Source organism: Lactuca virosa, chromosome 2 (assembly GCF_052849685.1).
Source record: "Lactuca virosa cultivar CGN04683 chromosome 2, Lactuca_virosa_CGN04683_v6, whole genome shotgun sequence".
In the NCBI taxonomy this organism is placed as follows: Eukaryota; Viridiplantae; Streptophyta; class Magnoliopsida; order Asterales; family Asteraceae; genus Lactuca; species Lactuca virosa.
Genome location: NC_136427.1, coordinates 124,298,318 through 124,309,737, shown reverse-complemented (window position 1 = coordinate 124,309,737; position 11,420 = coordinate 124,298,318). Strand labels below are relative to the sequence as shown.

General features: G+C 29.5%; 1 pseudogene; it reads right to left on the bottom strand.

The window, feature by feature from the left end:
• Nucleotides 1-5,815: 5,815 nt before the first annotated feature.
• LOC145159441 (malonyl-coenzyme A:anthocyanin 3-O-glucoside-6''-O-malonyltransferase pseudogene) lies at nucleotides 5,816-7,375 on the bottom strand (annotated as a pseudogene).
• Between the last annotated feature and the right edge of the window lie 4,045 nt (nucleotides 7,376-11,420).

Genomic DNA, 11,420 nt, shown 5'->3' with positions numbered 1-11,420 from the left:
TTCTTTAACCTCTCTTTACACTTGCTGCTGCCTACTTCCATCATCCATCATCCATAACCGGTTTCATTATCCTCTGCAATGTTTGTTTTTGTTGTTATATTATGAATCATGTATGAAATGGTGTTTTAAATATGTTTATCATGTATGCAAACTGCTCTATTTTTTCCTTTTTTCGTGTTAAAATATTTAATAATTCTAACTCTTCTTAATTCACATTCTGTCATCGAACTTCCTTTGCCGAATGCTATTTAATTTATGTATTTATTGAATTGAAAACTGTTTTTTTGGTGAAGGTGCGGTTTACACTTTTTCCTTCATTAAAACAACAATCATGACAACAACAATCGATATCAAGGTGCATAAAACCAACATGCTGGAATATATCGATGTATTAGGCAACAATGTTTACAAATAATATGGATCATTTATGTTACAATCTCCTAAATGAACATGTATTCAATATATTCTGCCACATGGATCATATTATTTTCACTTTCAATGTTGTCCTGTATTATCATTAATAAAAATTATATTTCAACTATTTTTTAAAAGTAAATACACATTATATCATCCTACTTTGCAAATCTGCAATAGGATCCCAATATTTGACTTTACCACTTAGACTTTGGCCTAAAAGTTACTTCCTCATCCCTTAATCTTTGGCTTAAGCCACTGAGTTTGTTATTCCACAAACAAGATTTTATAACAATAATTTTTTATTATTGTTCGTAACAAACTATGTTGAACAAGTCTATTATTGTCAATTTGTTTTAAGTTTAAATAACAAACTATGCTGACCAAGTCTATCATTGTCAATTTGTTTTAAGTTTAAAGGTAATCTCCTTAATCTTTGGCTTAAGCCACTGAGTTTGTTATTCCACAAACAAGATTTTATAACAATAATTTTTTTATTGTTCGTAACAAACTATGTTGACCAAGTCTATTATTGTCAATTTGTTTTAAACTTAAATAACAAACTATGTTGACAGGTGGTCTGTTGGCTGCATATTTGGTACTCATTCTTTCTAGATTAATTAAGTCTGTTATGTATTAAGTCAAAAAAACACTAATGTGTTCTTCAAATTTGAAGATAGCAGTAGTCAGAACACAGCCGATGGCATTGTTACCACCTACACATACTATGATTATACTTCTGAATTCATCCATCATTGCAACTGTTTTGGAGGTACTAATTTTGATTTATACTACCAAACATTCTTATAATTCGTCAACATTTAGGATCTTTACCCTAATTAAAATAAAATTTTGTTTGGAATCATATTGATTAGTTCTGTTTTGCATCATGATACAATTATATTTCAACTATTTTTTAAAAGTATATACACATTATATCATCCTACTTTGCAAATCTGCAATAGGATCCCAATATTTGACTTTACCGCTTAGACTTTGGCCTAAAAGTTACTTCCTCATCCCTTAATCTTCGGGATGTTCTCTTTGATGCTTGTCGGCGTGCTGTTATTTCTGTGAAGAAAGAAGCGCCAATGAACTTTTTGACGGACCCGCAGGATGGAAGGTCCACACTTAGACCGGCTGACATTTTGGTCTTAGGATGGATAGGAGGGAAGCATGCGTGCGTCGATCTTACTGGGGTCTCCCCTCTCGTTGTTTTGGGGAGCGGGGGTTTCACAGCAAGGCATGCCGCTTTGAAAGCCGTTGCGTGCGAAGTGGAAAGCACGAGTATGCATGTATAGAAAATCAACATGTGTTTGTACCTTTTGCATTCGATACATTTGGTTTTCTCGCACCAGAGGCGGTGGAGCTCCTCAATATAGTCCAACAGGTCATTCATTCTAATGTCATATCTCCTAGATCCACAAATGTTGTTTTCAAAAGAATTGGTTTTGCCATCCAGAAAGGGCTAGCGGCGCAGCTTGTTGCCCGTTTGCCTTCAATCGATATGTATTGAACTTTTATTTTTCAATCAATGAATATAAAATATACAGTATAATTATAATAAAAAAAATAACAATAATTGTTTTTATTGTTCGTAACAAACTATGTTGACCAAGTCTATTATTGTTAATTTGTTTTAAACTTAAATAACAAACTATGTTGACCAAGTCTATTATTGTCAATTTGTTTTAAGTTTATAGGTAATTTCCTTATGACCAAGGGTATAATTGTGAACACGAACACATACTCTATAAATTTTAATTTTTTTCATGAATCTTATATTCTTATTTATGCAGATTATCATACCAATTATACGTCAATCATAAACACTTTCCAAAATAATTATATATATATATATATATATATATATATATATATATATATATATATATATCATGTTTCAATACATAGAATCTAGACATTTATGATTAAGTCATTTAATAAGGAAATATTATCTTTAAATCTTTTCAAATTCATGTACCCTATCAATTTCAAATCCGGTCATTTAGTTATATCTTATTAATTATGGATGTAAATCATATATTTTTTATAATTATTTTAACTTAATATAATATCAGGACTCATGTTTTCCAATTGTACCCTTTTCCATATTTTGATATGATATATAGATATAGATATCTTATAAAATCACTGTTTACCATTCTATATATCCTTATTAACCCTATATAATATTACGTATCATACAAATCACGAAAAAAAAATTGTTTCTTCAACCTCTCAATCCCGAAAAAAATTGTTTCTTTAACCTCTCTTTACACTTGCTGCTGCCTACTTCCACCATCCATCATCCATAACCGGTTTCATTATCCTCTGCAATGTTTGTTTTTGTTGTTATATTATGAATCATGTATGAAATGGTGTTTTAAATATGTTTATCATGTATGCAAACTGCTCTATTTTTTCCTTTTTTCGTGTTAAAATATTTAATAATTCTAACTCTTCTTAATTCACATTATGTCATCGACCTTCCTTTGCCGAATGCTATTTGATTTCCGTCATTATTGAATTGAAAATTGTTTTTTTTGTGAAGGTGCGGTTTACACTTTTTCCTTCATTAAAACAACAATCATGACAGCAACAATCGATATCAAGGTGCATAAAACCAACATGCTGGAATATATCGATGTATTAGGCAACAATGTTTACAAATAATATGGACCATTTATGTTAGGGTAAATGGCACAAAAAACAATCTTTTTACACATAAATTCGATTTTGACACCGTGTTTTTTTTGTGTCAATTTTAACACTGTGGTTTCCAATTTGTTACAATTCTGACCACTTGACCGGTTAACCAGGTTGCATGCTGACGTGGCATGATGACGTGTCAGTTTTGATGACGTGGCATGCTGACATGATATGCTGACGTGTCAAAATTGAATTTTTTTCTCACAAAAAACACTAAGTTTTCAATTTTTTTTGATTTTGACACTAAGTTTAATTTTTTCTTTCAACTTTGACACTATGTTTTTTTGTTCCAAATCGAACATCATTTTTTCCAATTTTGTTCAATGTTGACAATTTTTTATTTGAAACCGTATAAATATTTTTTTAATACATTTAAACCGTATAAATATGTTTTTTTTTCATTTAAAAACCATAGTTTTGTATAAATACATTTTTTTTACACTCAAACCATATTTTTATGTATAAATATGTATTAGTTATATAAAAATTGTATTTTATATTAAATATGCAACTTTAAAATGTGGTTTTTAAACGAAAAAAATATGTTTATACGGTTTAAAATGTAATAAAAAAAATATATTTATACGGTTTCAAATGGAAAATAGACAAAATTGAACAAAATTTGATAAACGATGTTCGATTAGAACAAAAAAAACATAGTGTCAAAATTGAAATAAAAAATTAAACTTAGTGTCAAAATCGAAAAAAAGTGAAAACTTAGTGTTTTTTGTGGAAAAAAAAATCAATTTTGACACGTCAGCATGCCACGTCATCAAAACTAACATGTCATCATGCCATGTCAGCATGTAACCTGGTTAACCGGTCAAGTGGTCAGAATTATAACAAATTGGAAAACACAGTGTCAAAATTGACACAAAAAAAAACACGGTGTCAAAATCGAATTTCTGTGTAAAAAGAGTGTTTTTTGTGCCATTTACCCTTTATGTTACAATCTCCTAAATGAACATGTATTCAATATATTCTGCCACATGGATCATAATATATTTTCACTTTCAATGTTGTCCCGTATTATCATTAATAAAAATTATATTTCAACTATTTTTTAAAAGTAAATACACATTATATCATCCTACTTTGCAAATCTGCAATAGGATCCCAATATTTGACTTTACCGCTTAGACTTTGGCCTAAAAGTTACTTTCTCATCCCTTAATCTTTGGCTTAAGCCACTGAGTTTGTTATTCCACAAACAAGATTTTATTACAATAATTTTTTATTATTGTTCGTAACAAACTATGTTGACCAAGTCTATTATTGTCAATTTGTTTTAAGTTTAAATAACAAATTATGTTGACCAAGTCTATTATTGTCAATTTGTTTTAAGTTTAAAGGTAATCTCCTTAATCTTTGGCTTAAGCCACTGAGTTTGTTATTCCACAAACAAGATTTTATAACAATAATTTTTTTTATTGTTCGTAACAAACTATGTTGACAAAGTCTATTATTGTCAATTTGTTTTAAGTTTAAATAACAAACGTTTAATAAGTAAATATTCTCTTTAAATCTTTTCAAAATCATGTACCCTTATCAATTTAGAAACAATCATTTAATTTAATCTTATTAAAAATGATTTAATTCATCTATTTTTAATATATATTTTTATTTAATATAAAATCACGATACATGTTTTCCAATTATATCTCTGTATTTGTTAACCAAATTTAATTCGTTATTATCTTCACCAATATTCTTTAATTTCATTCTTTGTATAATCATGATGATTGTTATAGATGCTTAAACAACTGTATTTGCTAGAGGTGTTCGCAAAACTGTTATTTCCATATGTTCAACAAATAGACATTGCTTACTTTTGATTTATTACCATATCATATTTGACAAACCTCACAATTGCAGATGCGTTCATTAAAATTAATAAGATATAAGTTTTATTAGACTGTTATACTAATTATTTTAAATTAATATATACTTTTATTTTAATTTTTGATATATGTTATGTATGTTAGGACATTTAATATAATAATGCCCTATAGAACATAATATAATTTTAAGATCCATTTATAGGTTAAAATATGTGTAATACACATGTTGATAACATAAATGAGCAAAAATAACAACATACTTTGAAAGTATGTTGCTATAAATAACAGAAATTGTTCATGTTACTATTTTTTGTTAATAATTTTTTTTATAGTTTTTAGAACTCAATAAAATTATATATTTCGGGACATAACCCTAAAATAACAATCGAAATTATATAGGTTTTGTTCATAACCCTAAAATAATAAAATATACTTCGAAATTAAAAAAAAAACAAATAATATTTAAATAATAAATTCCAAAGACGTTTGTATGTTTTTTATGCGTTCCTCCGCATTTAACGCGGGTTATAATCTAGTATATATTAAAAAACATAATTTTTAACGACATATATTTTCGGATATTGGATATCCGTATATTTGAATATTTTTAAAATCACTGTCCAAATCCGAATCTAAAAAATCGGATATCGGATATCGGTTCGGATTTTCGGATCCCCAATCTGTCAAACATCTGATAATTAGTTCCACAAAATATTGACGAGTCTTGATCAATTCCAGTCAAGAAACTCACAAGACTAGTTATGTGCACATTATAGTGGAACAGTTGCTTGCCCTCCAATGGATACAAAGAATCATATTTTAATATGCACATTTTCTATGTTGACAAGAACAACCAAGAAAGTGATACTTATAATTGATAAACTATAAAACTTGCACATGCCTACCCATAAGCAGACACAAATAACTGTTGAACGTGTTGATAGATCCACATTAGAATATAGAAATATTTTAACAAAAGACTCTCTAGCTCACTGAAATGTGCCCTCCAATTCCTCGCTAAAGATGGAAAGAAGCGCATCCATTTGTTTTGCAGGAAGGGACACACCAATTTCAATATCAGCATCTGACTCTTTTGAAGCATTAACAGAAATCATACTAAAGTAATCGATTGATATGGTCTCATGTTTTGTTGGCTTACCCCATCCAAAATCCACATCATAGAACTTTATCTTTGGTGATCCTGACACATTAAACCCTCGCACTGGCGTAAATAGCGACTTAATCAACATCTCCGCATCTTCAATCACTCCATTCTTCTTCTTTAGTGTTTCGCTTAAAGTCTTTCTAATTAATTCAACAGCAGTAAGAAATCCATTGTCGCCTGCTAAGACTGTGGTTTTTATTTTTGCTGTGAAAGATGCCCCTACACAGTTACCAAAATAAGTTTCAGGAACCGGTGGATTCAAGCGGGACCTCCAATTCACACCAAAAAGAATCCTTTCTAAGTCATCCTCTCCCTTCCTTTCTCCAATATGAACATATGATTTGGCTATGCAATGCCACATATAAGCACATGCCACCGAAAAAGATGATATGTATTCCAGATTTGGCACCTGAGTGAATAGCCAGTTCTTTAGCCCATTGATGCGTGCTTTGGTCAAGACAAAGGTGACCCGGACTTTATCTGTAGGGCCAACAAGCTGAGGAGGCTGGTATTCCATATTAATAGCTCGAGTCCCGGGTATATTTAAGGAGACTTCATCTAAGGAGCTTGGGTATTGAATAACTCTTTCATAAAAAGGTAAAGATCCACTAGCTAAGAAAAACTCATCTGTACCATGCTTAGCAATCGAGCTCCATGCCTTGACGAAATGATACCTTGTGCTTGCATCAGCAAGGGAGTGGTGGTTGGTGATCCCAATAGAGAAGCCTGAGTTAGGAAAAAGCGTAACTTGCACAGAAAAAGTTGGGATGATAAGGTAGTCGGATCCTTGTTTTGCACGTCCCAATAGAGGTACAAGTGGATAAAACATGTCACACTTACGAGTATGATTTCCTATAAGATCATTGAAATCAAGAAGACACTCGGCAATGGTAAATGCAACAGAGTCGCCCTCTACATGACGTATTTCAGGTTTTTTTTCAAAACTTGGATTAGGAAATAGAATTAAGTTGCCAGCAAATGGGAAGAAGTGTTGAAGAGTGATTGATAATGAATTTTTGAGGTTTGGCACAATTGTTTCCAAGAAATATTGTTTAGAGTGAATGGAGTCATAAAAGAAAACCTGGTGGACAGGGAAGCGGGAAAGCCAAATCGTGTCGAAGAAAGTAAGCGGGAGAATCCTGTCCCCAACGGTGGCAGGAGGCGCAGATACTTGGCTATTCTCAAGAACAGTCAGCATATTTTTGCGTGGTTTGGATTATGGCAAAGTTTCTGGTTGATGGACATTTATAACCATGACAACGATCAGTTTATTTTTTTTAATAGAAAATAACATACTTTTTACAACATTTATAAAATTGGAGTTCTGATCTTAAATAGCAACTGAGCCTATTTCATCAATTTTTCTACGCATACATGCTATCTCGGATAAAAAATTATAAGGTTTTTATAAAACTAATTATTTTTATATTTATATTTCTAATTTAATTTAACATTATACTACAACTTTATTATGATTCTTTTTTTTTTGTTTAATCTTATTTTATTTTTATTTTATTCTTATTTGATTTTGACTACCTAAAAAAGGGTAAGCTATGTGTTAAAAAATAAGAGAAAAAGAGTTAATGTTTTTCCATTATGTATAGATAAAACGTTTTTATTTAGTAACTTAATGTTTTTACATTGAGTATAAATGCATAAAAGGTTTTATTTAATAACTCATAAAAGTATTATTTAATAACTCATAAAAGTATCTAACTATTTTGACGTGTAGCGTTTTATATACTTTGTACCTTTTGGAAATTAACCACTTAGCAATACAATTGCAAGCCCAATTCACCTCAACTAAAATCATATATATATTTTTTTTATAAACTGTACTACAATATATTATTTTTTAATATTGACATGTTTAAAATAAAATGGTGTTGCTTATTGTTTTAAATGTATCCAAGGAAAACCAATAATTTATACCGTGTGTGTTTGTATATATATATATATATATATATATATATATATATATATATATATATATATATATATATAGAGAGAGAGAGAGAGAGAGAGAGAGAGAGATGTAGGTTCAAATGTTTCTCACATCTATTGTGTGCTAAAATGCACCAATAAGAATTTAGTATTAATTATATTTATATTAAATGTTATTCATATTTATAACTCATTTTTATGGAAACTAATTAAATTCGTCATTAATGTCAACAATAATATTTTCTCAGAATGAATTCATATTTAGAAAATGAGAGTGTATTCCAGTAGAATGAGAGTGTATTCTAGTATAATACACTCTCGTTTTTCATATTCCACACAACTTTATTGTATTTTAAGTGACTGAGTCCTGAAACAAAATATGAACTCATATAAAAAAACCTAGATGCAAATTCATTCTGAAAGAATGTTATTGCTGACATTAATGATAGATTTAATTAGTTTCCATAAAAAGAGAATTTTAATTATGGATATCATTTAATATTCATATAATTATGAAAATCATTTAATATCTATACTTATTTAATTAAATAATTATTTAATTTACTAATTTCCTATTGGTGCATTCTAACACACAATAAATATAAGAAACAAAATAACTTAGCCCTATATATATATATATATATATATATATATATATATATATATATATATATATATATATATATATATATATATATATATATATATATATATATATATAGACACACACACACGAGTAATGCGTAAAGGTTGTGCTAAACACGATGCATGATCAGTGTAAGACTTTCCTTAAAACCAAGATTGAATAATAAAACACTGAAAATAAGTTGCTATTACGGATAGGAAAGTGAAAGTGCATTGCTAGAACAAGCAAATAAAATGATGTGATAAAAATAATTAGGTTCGACGGTATTTCATATAAAAGAAATCAGTAACATTTTGTCTTTTGATAACAAGCTTATTATGAGGTTAAAACTATACAACAAACCCAAGGATAAATTCCATGAGTATTTTTAGGGCAATCCTTACTCAAATTTCCTTTCTCTTTACATATAACACACAATGAGATGGATAAGGATTAAAAAAGAAGTATCAATGAAAATTACCATTAAATTAACTGATGTAAAAAACTTGTTAAATGATATATTGTTAGGAAAAAATAATGAGATTGATAAGGATTAAAAAAGAAATACAAATGTAAATTATGAATCATCATTATTCGTATCTTGAGCAACATACGTCATCAAGCTCTATAAAGAAACACAACCTTGAGTGATATGATTACCATCACATACATATATTCCACAGTTATTTTTTGGGTAACATATATCATCAAGAAGCTAAAATATTGCAGAGTTGGGTAAAAAAGGAGCTCCAATAAAAGGTCGGTTGAATGACTTTATCACCTGAAGGTAAAACATCCAGCAAACATTCAGCCTAAAAATAAAGGGCTTAATAGTCCATCCCAATTTTTTCTAAAAACAGGAGTTTAAAAGTTGTATGTGATCTATAGCAATTTCTTACCACTCCTAGAAGACCTCGATAATTATGGGAAAAAGGACTAACCTACACTTGATTAACTCAATTTCAGACTTCAAAAGAGTTCCAGTTTTCCCTAATTGTTCAATAACTTTGAAGGTTCAGACTTCAAAACAGAGACTGCCATAGTCTTTCAATTACTTATATATACATAGAAATTTTGGAAGACCAAATGAATAGTAAATTTTTTCCCCTTCAGACTTTGGCCACAATAGTTTGAGGGGTTGACAATTTTAGTCCCTGCCTGGTGAATGTTGTTCAATGATATATCCATTCTATATCTTTTATTTCTTCTTGATGCTTCCCGCCGCCATTAACTCCAGCATCTTCTACCTTCTGCTTCTTCTTTTTATCTCTTCAAGTTTTTAATTCAGAGTGTTGATTTTTTTGATTAATTTTCACTTTTTTTGATGTTGATAGGTGTGAGAAAGTTTTCGGATGGGCTTTAAGTCATCACTTTATGCAAAGTTGTGATTCTGAAGCTTTTGTTAAAGATGCCAAACTGCAAGGAACTCAAAACGAGAGCAAAAGTTCTAAAAAGACGCTGAAGGTAGGATATGGTTATACTTAATAATTACACTTGTATGTACATGCATGTTTCTTTGTGATGATGTTATGTATGTATGTAATAATTGAAGTTTTTTAAGTTAAATGTATGATGACATAAGCAAACATTCCAGGATGTGGTTACTGAAAACGAGTTTGAGAAAAAGGCTGCTTGGTAAAGTTACTCCTCTTACTGATATTATATATAGCAAACATTTGGAGTCTGGATTAATTTTTTTTTCTTTTTGTCAAACTTCTGCACTTTAAATTATTTCACCTGAAGGCAGAGATGAGTTCTAGAGTAATTAAGGGCGCTCCTTTTGAAATTATGTTTCCTCAATTCTTGTTACACTCATTATTCTAACTTATGGTGTTACTGGTACTTCAACTCCAACAAAAGGTATAATGGAAGTGGTTGCACTAGAACAAAGGAATTTTTGTAATTTTGTTGTCTACCGAATACAACATCCTAGTTTTGTTTCAGTTCTTTTTAACGCACTTAACTTTAAAAATTTACCAATCACAACATCTTAGTTTCATTCTATTTCATTTTTTAAGCATTGGACTTTGAATATCAATGAATTACAACATCCTACTTTCATTTTATCTAATTTTTAAAGCAATTTACTCTAAATGTTTACCAATTCCGACATCGTACTTTCATTTTATTTCACTTTAAAGCATTGTACTTTGAAAATCTACCAATTTGAGCATCCTACTTTGACTTTATGTCCTTTTAAAACTCTATAACTTCAAACTCTATTGCTTACAACATCTATTTTTATTTTTATTATCTAGATTCTTGCATTTCGTCGGTCTGCTAAAAAGGTGAAAAAAATGGTGACTTTTTTTAAGTAGAACCACCCATTTTAGTCACTTTTAATGATTAACTTGGTTGTCTAATGACATTGGTTAATAATGGATTAACTACGTTTCAAAAATGGCTAAATAAAATGTCTTGATAACAAAAATGACCAAAATATTAAAATAACTTCAGTTACTTTTTTTTTATATATTAGTATTTAAAAAGAAGTGACAAAATGCTATTAACCAATGTTATAAGGTTTTATGATGTCCTAATGGGGCCCAATTGACTTGAAATGATGATTACAATACAGGTTAAATGTAAGACTTGCATTGATTTCCTCATCATAGGATTGTACTTTGAAAAATAAACCAATACCATTGAAGTGATCTAGGTGGGTATGATAGTTATTCCTGATATCTTATCTCCACGCCCATGTACTTGGTTGAATGGT